This window comes from Saimiri boliviensis, chromosome 3 (assembly GCF_048565385.1).
Source record: "Saimiri boliviensis isolate mSaiBol1 chromosome 3, mSaiBol1.pri, whole genome shotgun sequence".
Lineage (NCBI taxonomy): Eukaryota > Metazoa > Chordata > Mammalia > Primates > Cebidae > Saimiri > Saimiri boliviensis.
The window spans coordinates 148,129,524-148,144,430 of record NC_133451.1 but is presented as its reverse complement, the minus strand read 5'-3'; the positions used below and the strand labels follow the sequence as shown (position 1 = coordinate 148,144,430).

At 37.4% G+C, this 14,907-nt stretch overlaps 1 protein-coding gene across 2 annotated transcripts in view; it reads right to left on the bottom strand.

Moving 5' to 3' along the window:
• RNF150 (ring finger protein 150) overlaps positions 1-14,907 on the bottom strand; it is a 276,189-nt gene that overhangs the window by 201,222 nt on the left and 60,060 nt on the right. The window lies entirely within an intron of this gene.

Below are 14,907 nucleotides of genomic sequence, written 5' to 3'. Positions count from 1 at the left end.
CATCCAGACCCATCTCACATGCAAGGATGCACAAAGATGCAAAACAAAAGGATGGAGGAAGATTTACCAACCAAATGGAGAGTAAAAAAAAAAGCAGTTGCAATCCCAGTGTCTGATAAAATAGGCTTTAAAGCAACAAAGATTAAAAGAGGCAAAGAAGGTCATTACATAATGGTAAAAGGATCAATGCAACAAGAAGAGCTAACGATCCTAAATATGTACACACCCAATATAGGAGCATCCAGATACATAAGGCAAGTTCTTAATGACTTACAAAGAGACTCAGACTCCCACACAACAATAGTGGGAGACTTTAACATCACATTGTCAGTATGAGACAGATCAACGAGACAGATAATTAACAAGGATATCCAGGACTTGAACTCAGACCTGGAACAAGTAAGCTAAATAAACATTTATAGAATTCTCCACCGCAAATCCACAAAATATACATTCTTCTCAGTACTACACCACACCTATTCTAAAAGTGACTATATAATTGGAAGTAAATCACTCCTCAGTAATTGCATAGCATTTCACAGGTTTAAATAAAATATTGGTTGGCTGCTTGTTCTTTTCCTCCCTTATTCCTTCCTGTCTCCATTGTTGAGCACAATTTTGGCATAAAAGAAGTTTCCAATACCAATTTTTAGACTGCATTCTAGCCTGGGCAATAAAGCAAGACTCCTGTTCTCTCTCCCTCTTTCTCTTCTTCTTTCTCTCTTTCATTCTTTTCTTTCTTTCTCTCTTTCTTTAAAAAAAAAATCCTACCTAGCTCAGTTAACATTAAATGCATTTTTTTTCCAGCTGGGCATGGTGGTTCATGCCTGTAGTCCCAGATACTCAAGAGGCTGAGGTGGGAGGATCACTTGAGGCCAGGAATTCAAGACCAGCTTAGGCAACATAGTGAGACCCTGTCTCTACCAAAAAAGAAAAAAAAATAGCAAAGCTTATTGGGGTACACCTGTAGTCCCAGTTACTCAGGAGGCTGAAGCAAGAGGAGTGCTTGAGCCCAGGAGTTTGAGGCTGAACTGAGCTATTATCATATCATTTGGACTCCAGCCTGAGCAACAGAGTGAGATCTTATCTCAAAAAGAAAAAAAAATCATTTTTCGAATTGGTCAAACTGAAAACTTTAACCTCATCTTTAATTCTATTCTTTCCCTCATGCCCCAGATCCAGTATGTTAAACTCTGTTGATTCATCCTTTAAACCCTACCCAGAGTCTATGGCTTCTCACCGTCTCTGTTTCCAACATCCTAGTTGAAGCCATCATCATCTTTTATATGAATTATTACAATAGTGTTGGAACTGGTCTTCCTGCTTCTGTTCTTATTCTTGCCAATTTATATCAGTCCCAGAGTCAGGATGATTTTGTTAAAATGTAAGTCAGGTCATGTCATTTCCTTACTCAAAATCCCACATGGCTTCTATGTCACTTGGATGTCCTTATTATGACTGAAAGGTTTTTAATGATCTAGCCCCTTGTTCTTCCTCTGACCTCATTTGTAATTGCTCTCCCCTTTCCTTCATGCTGCTACGGCCACACTAGCCTCTTCTTTGTGCCTCCAACAAACCAGGAATGTTGTGGCCTTGGGGCCCCCACACTTCTTTCTTATACCTGGATGGCTATTCCCCCAGATATGCACCTGCCTGGTTCCCTTCTATAATTCAAAGTGACTTCCTTAGTGAAGTCTTATCTGGCCATTCCATCTAAAATTTACACTTTTCCAGATGATTTCACTTACATAACACTTACTTTTAACACGTTTCCAGTGCTCCTAGTTTAATAAAACATTTTAACAGGACGAGATGAGGCTTGAAGAGAAAGAAAGTGGCTGGATCATGAGAACCCTTTTGAGCCAAGCAAAGCTTTTGACCTGTCCCAGAGAAGCCACCAAGGGCTGTTAAGCAGTGATGTGATACAGTGTGTTTTGAAAGATGATTTTGGCAGTGTTTTTATTTTTAAACAAAGTATACGAAATATTCAACTATGATATGATAAGTAGACAAAGGGACTTTTTTAGAGATTTTAAGCAAACATAAAGTTTTCCTTTGTTGAATTGCTTCAATTACTATTTGTTTTCCTGTGACACACAGTTACACTTTAGTGAGTATTCACTGGACCATTTCTTAGGAATAGTATTAGTCCATTTTCACACTGCTGATAAAGACATAGATGAGACTGGGAAGAAAAAGAGGTTTAATGGACTTACACTTCCACATGGCTGGGGAGGCCTCACAATCATGGCAGAAAGCAAGGAGGAGCAAATCACATCATATATGGATGGCAGCAGGCAAAGAGAGAGCTTGTGCAGGGAAATTCCTATTTTTAAAACCATCAGATCTCACGAGACTCATTCATTATCACAAGAACAGTGCAGAAAAGATCCAGCCCTATAATTCAGTTGCCTCCCATCAGCTTCCTCCCATGACATGTGGGAATTGTGAGAGTTAGAATTCAAGATGAGATTTGGGTGGGGACACAGGGAAACTATATTATTCTACCCCTGGCCCCTCCCAAATCTCATGTCCTCACATTTCAAAAACAATCATGCCTTCCTAACAGTCTGCCAAAGTTATTTCAGAATTAACTCAAAAGTCCATAGTCCATCATCTCTTCTGAGACAAAGCAAGTCCCTTCCACCTATGTGTCTGTAAAATCAAAAGTAAGTTAGTTATTTCCTAGGTACAACAGGGTGCATAAATACAGCTGTTCCAAGTAGGAGAAATTGGCCAAAACAAAGGGGCTACAGGCCCCATGCAAGTCTGAAATCCAGCAGGGCAGTCAAATCTTAAAGCTCCAAAATTATCTCCTTTGACTCCATGTCTCGCATCCAGGTCACACTGATGCAAGAGGTGGGTTCGTGTGGTCTTCGGCAGCTCTGTCCCTGTGGCTATGCAGTGTACATAAAGTAGCCTTCCTCCTGACTACTTTCACATGCAGGTGTTGGATGTCTATGACTTTTCCAGGTGAATGGTGAACACTGTCAGTGCATCTAACATTCTGGGCTCTGGAGGATAGCAATGGACCTCTTCCCACAGCTGTACTAGGTAGTGTCCCAGGAATGACTCTGTGTGGGGGTTCCAATCCTACATTTCCCATCTGCACTGCCCTAGCTGAAGTTCTCCATGAGGGCCCCACCCCTGCAGCAAATTTCTGCCTGAGCATCCAAACATTCCCATACATCCTCTGAAATCTAGGTGGAGGTTCCCAAACCCCAATTATTGACTTCCATGCACCCACAAGCTCAGCACCATATGGATGATGCCAAAGCTTAGGACTTGCACCTTCTGAAGCCATGGCCCAAGCTGTACCTTGGTCCCCTTTAGTCATGGCTGGAGTGGCCAGGGTGCAGGGCACCAAGTCCCTAGATTCTACATAGGATGGCCCATGAAACCATTTTTTCCTCCTAGGCCTCTGGGCTTGTAATGAGAGGGGCTGTGAAGACCTCTGAAATGTCTGGAGACATTTTCACCATTGTCTTGGGGATTAACATTCAGCTCCTAGTTACTTATGCACATTTTTGCAGGTAGCTTGAATTTCTTTTCAGAAAATGGGATTTTTTTTCTCTCACATTGTCAGGCTGCAAATTTTCCAAACTTTTATGCTCTGCTTTCCTTACAAAACTGAATGCCTGAACAGCACCCAAATCATCTCTCAAATGCTTTGCTGCTTAGAAATTTCTTCTGCCCGATACCCTAAATCATATGTCTCAAGTTTGAAATGCCACAAATCTCTAGGGCAGGGGCAAAATGCTACCAGTCTCTTTGCTAAAACATAACAAGAGTTGCCTTTGCTCCAGTTTCCAACAAGTTCTTCATCTCCATCTGAGACCACCTCAGCCTGGATTTCATTGTCCGTATCATTATTGGCATTTTTGTCAAAGCCATTCAACAAGTCTCTAGGGAGTTCCAAACTTTCTTCTGTCTCTTCTGAGTTCTCTAAACGGTTCCAACCTCTGCCTGTTACCCAGTTCCAAAGTTACTTCCACTTTTTTGGGTATCTTTTCAGCAATGACTCAGCCCCAGTACCAATTTACTGTATTAGTCCATTTTCTTGCTGCTGATAAATACCTAAGGCTGGGAAGAAAAAGAGGCTTAATGGACTTAACAGTTCCATGTGCCTGTGGAGGCCTCACAATCATGGCAGAAAGCAAGGAGGAGCAAGTCCGTCATAAGTGAACGCAAGCAGGCAAAGATAGCTTGAGCAGGGAAACTCCCATTTTTGAAAACATTAGATCTCATGAGACTCATTCACTATCATAACAGTGCTGAAAAGACCCACCTCGATAATCCAATTACCTCCCACCAGGTTCCTCTCATGACACACGAGAATTGTGGGAGTTAAAATTCAAGATGAGATTTGGGTGGGAACAGGGCAAACCATATCAGGAACCAATTACTTTCAAATTCTTGAACTATCTGGAATTTCACAATAACTTTTCCCCATAATCCTCAACACTGCAAATATTAAACAATCATAAACATCCAAATAAGTAAAATTTCACATTAGCAACAAAATCTTTAATTTTTTAATTTTAAAAACAATTTTTGAGATGGAATCTTGCTCTGTTACCCATGCTAAAGTACAGTGGCACAATCTTGGCTCACTGCAACTTCTGCCTCTCAGGTTCATGTGATTCTCCTGCCTCCGCTTCCTGAGCAGCTGGGACTACAGGCACGTGTAACCAAGACAAGACAATTTTTGTAGTTTTAGTAGAGATAGGGTTTCACTATATTGGTCAGGCTGGTCTCAAATTCCTTATCTCAGGTGACCACTGGTATTGGCCTCCCAAAGTGCTGGGATTATAAGCATGAGCCATCATGCCCAGTTGCAACGAAACCTTTAAATATGAAATGGTACAAACAATTTTAAGTGACATGAGCCAATTGAGATGTGCTGGGAGGAATGCATTTCCCCTCTGAAAGAACAGATTCTACTCAGCACTAGCACATTGTTGCCAGATTTCTCTGTTTTTCAAGAAAAGTCAAAACTCATATGCTTATCTGAAATTTCCCAAGTTCTGAAATACTAAAAGAAAACCAAATCTTTCCACAATCCTGTGGCAATATCCACAATTTGATGGATCATTTTAGAGTCTAGGATACACTCTCAGGCATTTACATGGCTTGCTTAGCCTCTCTGTTCCTTGATTCCTTAACAGAAAAATGGGGTAAGGATAACCATACCCACATGATAAGGTTGTGGGTAGGAATAAATTAAAGATAAATGAAATGTGATTAAATTACTACTAGTCACATAATAAGTGCTCAAAAGTTACCAATTTCCTCATCAGTTTTCCACTGAAAAGAAGCACTCAGCATCTACTCACTTAAAACTATCAAAGCTTCTAAGTAAATTGACACTATTTCCGCATATACACTTGATACAGATCCCTGCTCTGAGGACTGTGCAACTAGGCAAGAAAGGGAAGGTACAAGGCACCTACCTATACTTGTCAATAAAATGAGAATGAGGAATCAGGGTAAATATATATTAAACCAACCTAAGGACATGTACCAAAATTTTTAAAAAAATGTTCAAATGGATATAAGCCAACTTTTAAGAAAAACTAGAATCCTTAAGAGAAGGGAGTGATGATGTGAGTTGGTATAATAGATTATAAGGCAGGACAGAGTGTGGGATGAAGCCACATTGAGTAGTATCTTCAGGAAAACAAGCATTTAGGCAGGGCTCAGAAGAAGACAAGAAATGATATTTAAATTGGGGGATATGATGGTGAAAGGAAATTGATTAGGAAGTTAAGGAAGATATCATGGAAGTCATTAAATTGAGTGAAGCATGCATTTGAGATAGGTTGCCCTGTTTAAAGCATGTCCTCAGAAAAGGGAATATGGGTATGGTGAAATCAGCTATGAGGATTGGGCATGAGAAGAGATTAAACATGTGAACAGGGATAAAAATGAAAAAGAAAATGAGATATGGGATCCAGCTTCATTTCCTCTGCTAAAGCTATCCCTTCAAAACGCTCTCTCTCTTTCCAAAGGATATGTTTAAAACATGGTCACATTAAATGTTTCTACCAGGGAGTATGAAAACTCTGCAAGCACCTGGTCTGTGAGAGTCCCAGATACTTGGGACATTCAGGTGGGAGGACTGGTTGAGCCCAGGAGGTTGAGGCTGCCCTGAGCCATAATTGAGCCACTGCCCTCCAGCCTGGGTGACAGAGCAAGACTTTGGATCTCTAAAAAAACTAAAAAGAAAAAAGAAAAGAAAAGAAAACTTATTTTGCCGTCCAAGATTCTGTGTAATAAGGGTTATGGTGGATAATAGTAAAATATGTGATAGTCAAATCTGAAATTAAACATAGATATCAAGGATGAAATGTAAACAAAGGTTTTTATACTTTTTTGGCTTTACATTTGTATTATCCACCAATGTGAAGTATAAAAAGATACAAAAAACTCAAGGGGAAAAAAGCTTTGTATTAACTCTGATAGCCTGCTACTGCATGGATGTACATTCACGGAAGATCCCAGTCAGATACTAGGCTAAAATTTTTTTTTTGACTGCATGGAGGCTTCATTATTCTTTCCATATCACTTCAGAAAACAAGTTCTGAGCTATTTGTTCACACATTGGAGATAAATTAAATATAGTCTTAAGGAAAGGGATGTGTGGAAGCAGAACTCATCAACTAACACTAAATATTAGCTTGTATTTATGTGGTAGGAATAGAAACAATTCTTGAAAATAACCATACCAGTGCTATGCACTATTTAAGCCCAGTATGGTCTACAATAAACAATATGCAATACTGCTCTTCTAAAAGATGTGAGAAATTAACACAATACACATAAGTGGGAAAATACCATCAAACTCACTGCAGGAGAAATCTCACTTTCTTAGAGAAAATTAATTGCAAGCATATCAAAGAAAAATGTCAAATTCTTATCTTTGCTTCCAAGGAAGCCTTGCAAATTCAGGCTTACTCTGCCTAGAGAGCACAGTAGGAACACACAAAAAATTAGGACATAATATACTCATAAAAACAAAAGCCAGAATAGACAAATGGGATCAAATTAAACTCCAGAGCTTCTGTATAGTGAAAGAAACCATGATTAGAGTGAATTGGCAACCAAAAGAATGGGAAAAAATTTTTGCAATCTACCCATCTGACAAGTGGCTAATATCCTCAATCTACAAAGAACTAAAACAAATTTACAAGAAAAAAACAAACAATCCCATTCAAAAGTGGGCGAAGGATATGAACAGACACTTGTCAAAAGAAGACACCTATCAGGCCAACAAACATATGAAAAAATGCTCATCATCACTGATCATTAGAGAAATGCAAATCAAAACCACACTGAGATATCATCTCACGCCAGTTAGAATGGCGATCATTAAAAAATCGGGAGACAACAGATGCTAGAGAGGATGTGGAGAAATAGGAACACTCTTACACAGTTGGTGGGAGTGTAGATTAGTTCAACCATTGTGGAAGACAGTGTGGCGATTTCTCAAGGATCTAGAAATAGAAATTCCATTTGACCCAGCAATCCCACTATTGGGTATATACCCAAAGAACTATAAATTGTTCTACTATAAAGACACATGCACACATATGTTAATTGCAGCCCTGTGTACAACAGCAAAGACCTGGAACCAACCCAAATGCCCATCAATGATAGACTGGACAAAGAAAATGTGGTACATATACACCATGGAATACTATGCAGCCATAAAAAGTGATGAGTTCGTGTCCTTTGTAGAGACTTGGATGAATCTGGAAACCATCATTCTCAGCAAACTGACCTAAGAACAGAGAGCCAAGCACTGTATGTTCTCACTCATAGGTGGGTGTTGAGCAACGAGACCACGTGAACTCAGGAAGAGGAGCATCACACACAGGGGACAGTTGGTGGGGGTAGGGGAGAGGCAATGGGGGTGGGGAGGAAGGGGAAAGTGGGGAGGGATAACATGGGGAGAAATGTCAGATATAGTATGCACCTAAAGTAAAATAAATAAGTTATTAAAATATATATATATAATACTTGAAATATCAGACTTTAAATGAGTCATTCACAGTTTAACTTATAGCATATTTCACTGATTCACAAAAGGATCGGAATTAAGTTCTACCTCAACTGACATAAACTAAACTTCAAAATTGAAGGAATTGCCTCCCAAAAGCACATAGATTTTTAAATTCATTAAAATATTTCAGGAGAGTAAATCTGATAATTATGAGATACAGAAATTAAAGTAGAAATGGTTTAAGTACACTAAATACTTTTCCCAAACAACTTGTAACTGAGCTATCTTTGGATTTTGTAAATTTGAAGTCTTAGGAGACACATTTTCATACTAGAGCAGAGAAATAAATGTGTTAAAACTGAAAACAAGGAAATTATATCTATTATGTCCAAGGTAATATAAGATATGGAAGAAACATATGAAAATCTATTTCTTAAATGCATGAAATTATTACTTTCTTTTGAGTCTGTGCAAAATTGTCATTGTTTTATGTTCTGTATTATCCAAGATATAAAGATATACACATCTTATATATCTCTCTCATATATAGGTAGGTATATGTATACATATATAAGTATGTGTGTTTATATATTGTGTGTACACACACACACACACACACACACACACACACACACACACACACACACAGAGTAGCAAGTTTGAAAGGTCTACAGGTGTTAAAGCATCCAGAAGGAAAAATCACGTATAATCTTACCACTTAGAGGCAGCACCTTTATTTTGGTTTTGTTTTTTTTTCTTTCTATATACAAATTACTTTAATACACAATAGCATTCTCTGAAAGCTTTAAGCCTGCAGAATATTAAAATATCAGTGAGCCTTATCAAGAGCTTCTGCATAGGATTCCTAGGCAGAGATTTGCTATTTTCTTATTGTTGCTTATCACATTATCTTACATTCTTAATTTTATTTTGTGATTTCAATGTTCATTTTAGATTCTGGTAGTACTTGTGCAAGTCTACCACATAGGGATATTGTATGCCACATAGGGATACTGCGATTTGGGATACAACTGATCCTGTCACCCAGGCAATGAGCACAGTACCCAACAAGCAGTCCTCCAGCCCTTGCACCCCTCCCTTTCTCCCCACTCTAGTTGTCCCCAGTGTCCATTGTTCCTGTCTACATGGCCACGTATACCCAATGCTTAGCTCCCACTTATAAGTGAGAACGTGTGGTTTTTGGTTGTCTGTTCCTCTATTAATTTGCTTAGGATGATGACATCCATGTTGCTGCAAAGAACATGATTTTATTCTTTTTTATGGCTGAGGCAGCACCTTTGAACAACAAGGCATCTAGCCAGTGGATCTTGTTCCTATGCATTGTTGAGATTCTACTGTGTAAACCATTTTGTATTCCTTTTTCAAATAACATTATATTGGTTGTTTAAAAAATCATTTTAAGATAATTTTAACAATTTATAAACTTATACTATAAATATGAAATGAGGTTAGCAATTTTTTATCTATAGCATATCTTACCTTCTCACAAAAGGATCTGAATTAAGCAGACACTATCTCAATGACATAAACAAAATTTCAAAGATGAAGGAATTCCCTTCCAAAAGGACATAATTTCCAATTCTAATGAAGCATCTAAGGTTTACTTAGCTATTTTCCTTTCTGTCCTTACAGCCATTTAGGTTATATCAAAGTTTTTCTTTTTGAATAAGCAGATACAGACATAAATATCTTTATGGTAAAGCTATTATTTCCTTATGATACAGTATCAAAAGTTAAATTAGTAGGACAACTTATATGGACCTTTTAAAAAGATTCTTTATAAAAATAAGCAAGTTGTTTTTCTGAAAGACTGTCCCACCTGACATTTCCAGTAGCTACCTGAGAAAGACCTGGTTGGAGGTGAACATTGTTTTATTTAGCTTTTAAAGAAGTATTTGACAAAACTGGGTCTATGAGTAGGAACCAACTGATTATTTAGAACATACTGCAAAAAAAATTAATATGCTAGACTCTGGGAATACAAAACTCATTTGCAGATTTCACAGATTCTCATAGTTTCATGTGTGTACCTATATGTTGTGTGTATCTGTGCATTTGTATGCAAGTATGTGTGTGTTTGTGATGGTTGTAGGGTTTATAATTACAAAAGTTACGTAACCAATAGCCAGACCCTTTATTCCAGTCAAAATTTTTGGCCTTAGCATCTCCTGCTTACTAAACTATAAGAACCATTTTATAATGAATCAATGACAAAAAAAAAGTTCTAAAATAACTGACTATTGGTTTCATAAACAGATTTAATGAAAGTTGGAAAACAGAACCCCCTGGCTAAAATAAAGCTGTTCAACATTTATTTTTTAATTTTTTTTTTACTTTAAAATTTCTACTTAATAATCATAAAACATATATCGAACATTTTCTGTGTATCAGTTGCATCCCTTAACTAATAATAGTGCTTGCAACAACCCTATAAATTAACTGCTACTCATTTTCCCACTTTACATCTGACAAAAACAAGGCCACAAAGCCAGTAAATGGCAAAGGTGAGATTTGAGCCTTGCGGACTACGTAAGAAAATGTACACCACTCTATCTGGCATATGACAGGCACGTGGAAAATCTTAATCATCATTGTCTGTGTATGTTTCCGCTTTGGCCTACAGTTTATAAATACTATGAGATCAATGGTTTTGTCTAGAGTGCCTTGTACATAGCTTGGCTTTTCTCTGTTAAAATAAAGCAATCACCGGCATGGTTGTGCATTCCTGTGGTTCCAGCTACTCGGGAAGCTGAGGTGGGAGGATCACTTGATCTCAGAAGTTTGAGGTTGTAATGCCCTATGATCACACCTGTGAATAGCCACTGCACTCCAGCCTAGACAACAGAGTACCATCTCTAACAAAAAATCCCATATAAACAAATATAGAGATAATTATATTTACATTGTACTCATATTATAAAACACAGCAAAATAAAAGACAAAAACAAATAGTAACCTGATGATGGACAGAAAAGGGAGGGAAGTAATTATCACTGAAGGGAGAGGTAGTACCCCTCAAGTGCTATCTACTGAATTAAAGGCAAAGCAGAGGGGCTGACACTATGATGTGGTTTTATAAGCTACATGCTGAACAGCCTGACAATTCTTAAATAATTTCTATGCATACCATAAGGCTTGATGGCTCCAGATCAGCTTGCTTCTCTACGATCAGCAATAAACCTTGCCTCCTGGGTTACTATCTAAGATATGGCCCCAAACATGCTAACAGTGCGCGAGAGGCAGGAGCAGGGGACAAAAGTGACAGAATGTTTCTGACTCTACTAAAAAATTATATGAAACTATTAGAGTTTACAAAATGTAGGGGGAAAAAAAATCCTCCTGTTTGTGATATATTTCAAGTGTTCTCTACCAGGGGCTAACTGCTTAGATAAGAGATAGCTACTAATGAAAGGCAAATTTTATTTATTTTTAATTTTTTTTACATTGCCTAGTCTCTGTGAACCTAAGAAAGGCAAAATTTAGAAGGCAGTAAGTTGAGCTATATATGTGCTAGGAAGAAATTCACTGAAACTCATTATAATTATTAAATTACTGAATCCAGTCACTTAGTAATGATAAGTATTTCTGATCATGAGGTCAAATACTGGAAAAACTGACCTTGATGTCCTCAAGACCAGTGGGGTATGATATTAACATTCAGCTTTCTCAGTCTATCAAATGCCAACTCCTTCCGCTTGGATGACCTCTGTCTACCCATGCAGTCATTCAGGGTTCTTATGATCCCCCAAATAGAGAGGATGTCGAATTAGCATATCCATCTCTATTTTGATGTTGAAATCAGCTGGAATCCTCTCTCTTTACGTGGTAAAATCAGAAAAGGCTTCTTTCCTAAAGCTGCTCCTGTTGAGGTAACACACTGCAGGTATTCTCTGTGCATGAGTGGTTCACATCCCAAGACCTTTCACTCTACTTGTCTTCTAACCCTTCACCCTCAACACTATTTGATTCATCTGATCCCAGTGTGTTCCATTTGGAGACGGATGAATCAGCAAGAACTTCCTCCTCCCACTGTTAAATTCTTTTTCCTTATGACCCTTCCCCTATGGATGAAAGAATATTAGAACAGGGTGCAATTGTTAAAAGTTACCACTTATTCATTGTACGTGCAAAAAAAATCCATTCCTCAGTAATTTTTACACTCTACCAATTACACTTTAAATTTGAGAAGCTTGTATCTTCATCATCTGTAAGACTGGCTTATTTTTTCAGTGGTAGCATGTTTCCTTTCTACAGGGAGGGTGTCAAAAGAGATCACTGTACTGTGAACAAATAAGCAAATAGAAATTAGACACTGAAGCCTAATCTTTAAAAATCCCATCTTTATGTAACTTTTCAGTGAGTTACACTTCTAATAACTTTTAAAAACAAATACAAATCTGTCTTGATACTAAATGAGTTATATACATCAATATTATACATGTCCTATAACTTTCTAAGCAAAGAGCTGTAGTATCTCCGTAAGCATTCTGCTATGACATAAACTGATGCTATTTCTACAAATGTTTTTGCAAAGCTTATTCCCCCCCAAGTGCTAAAGATATACAAAAGCACAAAACAAATAATGTAAAATATTTGGTTGACTGCTAATGTAAATTAATATAAAGTCTGAATTATTAGTAATATGTACTGAAAATATACCATGTATGTTTTTAAATAATGTCAGATTAATTACAGTCAAGTGTCACTTAACAGGGCTATGTTCTGAGAAATGTGTCAGGTGATTTTTTTGTTGTGCAAACATCATAAAATGTATTTATACAAACCTAGATGGTATAGTCAACTACACTTCTAGGCTATGCGGTATACCCCATAGCTGCTAGACTACCAACCTGCATAGCATATTACTGTACTGAATATGGTAGACAATCATAACACAATGGTATCTGTGTATCTAAACACAGCTAATTACAGAAAAGGTACAATTAAAATAGGGTATTATAATCTTATGGGATCTCTGTCATATATGTAGTCCGCTGTTGACCAAAATGTTATGTGGCACATGACTGTACTTGCAAATATGTCAAAACATGCCTAATTCAGTTTTTATGTAGAATTGCATTAAGAATAATCTGTTGTTAGAATACATGTATATAGAGTAATTGAACTTATCTAAAAAAAACTACCATTTTGCAACAATGTGAAATCATCCTTAAGCTATCACTAAGTCGAATTTTTTTCAGAGAGAAAGCAGAGAAAGTGCAATTCAGCAGGAAAAGTAGTTCATAAATTCTGGGTTAACAGAGTCCAAATATATCAGCTTTATTGTAGCTCCTGCAATGAGTTGTCAGGGTGTTCCTTGGACTCATCAAATGAAAGTCTGAGGCTGGATATGCCTACATAGCAGAAACAATCAGACCAATATGAAAGAACCAGAGAGTTCTAAGCCAAGCATTTAGTGCCTGTTTTATATGATCAGAAATGGAGTACTCTGATAAAATTTAGGTCATTGATAAAATTTAGGGCATATCATCTCCCACTGTTAAGGAAAAAAGGTCTTTAGTCCTAATGATCTACATTGATTTTCTCGACCAATCAATACCACCCCATAATTATTTGGTTATTTGCCAAAGGATATGACTATAAATTATTAAAAGGTGATCTTTGAGAGCTTTCTACTTTGATTCATATTTTTTAGTTTAAAGAGGGTAATTTCTCAAAAAGGCTTTCTATACTAATATGGGGAAAATCTCAAAAACCCCAAAGACGGTGGCAAATTGAAGGATTTTACAATCATCTAAGGATAGAGGTAAAAATAACTATTTCGACGAAAAAATTCACATATAAATGATCTTTACCACTGGACCAGAATAAAAAACTTTTAAAAATTATTTTGAGACACAGTAACTTTGTTCACTTTGTCACCTACACTGGAGTACAAGGGTGCGATTTTGGCTCATTGCAACCTCTGCCCCCAGGTTCAAGCAATTCTCATGCCTCAGTCTCCCGAGTAGCTGGGACTACAAGCGTGAGCCACCATACCCAGCTAATTTTTATATTTTCAGTAGAGTCAGAGTTTCATCATGAGGGCCAGGCTGTTCTCAAACTCCTGGCCTCACATGTTCCACTTGCTTTGGCATCCCAAAGTGCTGGGATTACAGGCATGAGCCACCACACCCAGTCAAGATACATTCTTCTCAGTGAGCTAAAGTGGCTCCTATCACTCAAATTACACAGCAGCTTTTAGCAATGAGATTAATCAAACAAGAAAAAAGTAGTTCTCAGGTTATTACTGGTAAATTTTATGGTCTTTTAAAAATGGAATAAGAAGATTGGGTAGTATTTCCAGTTTAATATTTAAGAGTGAAGATCTCAAATACTTTTGCATTATCAACAAGAAAAAAGGAAAAAGAAAGGAAGAAAATAAAAAACAAGCGGGGAGGGATTGAAGGAGGGAGCAAAGGAGGAAATCTGTTGCTGGAAAAAGCATGAAACATTTTGGCCTAGAGTGTAATTAATTTAAAATATGGTACAAATCTAAATATGTGATTTCCGAGTGTGATTACATTCTCCTGTGAAAATACAACATCCTATGGCTCTTGAAAGGACATACATTAAGAGGCACTGGGATAATTTTATGGGTAACAGAGCCACACACACACTTTTGGGAAGCACGGACTGAATCAAAAGAGATCATGATAGGAGCTCTTATTATTTCAGAAAAAAGGTATTCAGAAAATCTTGACAGCACTGCATTTGTACAGTCCCAAAGACCAAAAGCTATAATGCCAAGTCTGGCATTGTCAAGTCCTGGTACCATTTATATTCTATTCTTTGTGGAAGAAAAAGATCAAATGCAAATGTGAGATTCTGCCATATTTTCAAGTGATTTCTAGGGCAATACTATTTAAAATTAATTGTGC